The sequence below is a fragment of the Heteronotia binoei genome, chromosome 11 (assembly GCF_032191835.1).
Source record: "Heteronotia binoei isolate CCM8104 ecotype False Entrance Well chromosome 11, APGP_CSIRO_Hbin_v1, whole genome shotgun sequence".
Lineage (NCBI taxonomy): Eukaryota > Metazoa > Chordata > Lepidosauria > Squamata > Gekkonidae > Heteronotia > Heteronotia binoei.
In genome coordinates, this window is record NC_083233.1 from 79,617,150 (window position 1) to 79,619,268 (window position 2,119).

At 43.9% G+C, this 2,119-nt stretch overlaps 1 non-coding gene across 1 annotated transcript; it reads right to left on the bottom strand.

Moving 5' to 3' along the window:
• Nucleotides 1–552: 552 nt before the first annotated feature.
• Nucleotides 553–624, bottom strand: TRNAT-GGU (transfer RNA threonine (anticodon GGU)). The gene has a single exon. It is a non-coding gene; the product is annotated as a tRNA-Thr (tRNA).
• Nucleotides 625–2,119: the final 1,495 nt, after the last annotated feature.

Genomic DNA, 2,119 nt, shown 5'->3' on the forward strand with positions numbered 1-2,119 from the left:
CACCTTGAGATTGTAAGAGCTGCCTTGTTAGATCAGACCAATGTTCTGTTTTGTCTGGCATTCTGTGTCCATTGGCAGCTGCTGCCTGTAGAAACATATGAGGAATTGTCTGCCCCCCCAGCATCTGATACTCAGGAGACATTTTTTAAAGTTTACCTATGTTACAAAAAACGAATCTTCCTGCATTTAATTAATATATAGCGAAGGCACTCTCTGATGGTCTCAATTTACTGGATTCAGGGTTAGATATTTGTTTAAATTACATAGGAAGGAGCATCTTAAGAACATAAGAGAAGCCATGTTGGATCAGGCCATTGGCCCATCCGGTCCAACACTCCAAAAAACCCCAAGTGCCATCAGGAGATCCACCAGTGGGGTCAGGATAGTAGAAGCCCTCCCACTGTGTTCTCCCAGGCACCCAGAATATGAAGCTGCCTTATACTGAATCAGATCTTCGGCCCACCAAAGTCAGTATTGTCTACTCAGACTGGCAGCGGCTCCAGGGTCTCAAGCTGAGGTTTTTCATGCCTATTTGCCTGGATCCTTTTTAGTTGGAGATGCCAGGGATTGAACCTGGGACCTTCTGCTTACCAAGCAGATGCTCTACCACTGAGCCACAGCCCCATTCGTGGCTCTCCAGGATCTCAAGCTGAGGTTCTTCATGCCTACTTGCCTGGACCCTTTTTAGTTGGAGATGCCGGGGATTGAACCTGGGACCTTCTGCTTACCAAGCAGATGCTCTACCACTGAGCCACTGTCCCTCCCTCTTAAATGCTTCCTACCCACCCGTAGGCAGAAGTGATAACATACAGAAGTAAGGACATCAGAGAAGCCACACTGGATCAGGCCAGTAGCCCATCCAGTTCAACACTCTTGTGCCACATAGTAGACAAATGCCATCAAGAGGTCCACCAGCAGGGCCGGACTCCAGAAGCCCTCCCACTGTTGCCCCCCAAGCATACAGAGAACCATTGCCCCAGACAGAGTGTTCCATTGATTTGTTGTTGTTGTTCAGTCACACAGTCAAGCCCGACTCTTTGTGACCCTATGGACAAAGTCACGCCAGGCTCTCCTGTCTTCCACCATCCTCCAAAGTCTGCTCAAATTCGTGTTTGTTACATCAGTAACGCTGTCCAGCAATCTCATCTTTTGCCGTCCCCTTCTTTTGCCTTCTGTGTTTCCCAGCATCAGGGTCTTCTCCAGCGAGTGCTCCCTTCTCATTTTGTGGCCAAAGTATTTGAGCTTCAGTATCTGACTTTCCAGGGAACAGTCTGGGTTGATTTCCCTTAGGACTGACTGATTTGATCGTCTTGCAGTCCAAGGGACTCTCAAGATTCTTCTCCAGCACCACATCTCAAAAGCATTTATTCTTCTGCGCTCAGTCTGTCTTATGGTCCAGCGCTCACAGCCGTACATTACTACTGGGAATACTATTGCTTTGACTATACAACTTACGGCTAATAGCAACTGATAGACCTCTGTTCCATATGTTTATCTAATCCCCTCTTGAAGCTTTCTATGCTTGTAACCACCACTTCCAGAGACAGTGAATTCCATGTGTTAACGACTCTTTCGGTGAAGAAGGACTTCCTTTTATCTGTTCTAAACCTACTGCTCATTAATTTCTTTGAGTACCTGTCTGCGAGTTCTTGTATTGTGAGAATGGGAGAAAAGGACTTCTTTCTCCACCTCCTCTGTCCCATGCATAATTTGTAAACCTCTATCATGTCACCCCGCAGTCGACATTTCTCCAGGCTAAAGACCCCTAAACCACTGTACTTTCTTCATAGGAGGAGTCAGTTCAGTTCAGTTTGCTTTATTACGGTCCATGACCAAATACACAGCACAATGCAGGCCAACAACAACCACATAAAAATTGTAAAAATCAAGATGGACCTAAATAGGTGAAATGTAAGATATTTAAAAAATAAATGTGAAAATAAAATATAGGACATTAGTATGAATAATGAGATATGACAAATAATACAGTAGTGGTCAAACATCTTCTAGCTTAATAAATATAGTACATATAATAAAAAAATTAAAAATTATACAGCTCCAGAAAAAAATATTAACTAGAATACACTGGTTAAAATTACAATCTGTTACCTCGACATTA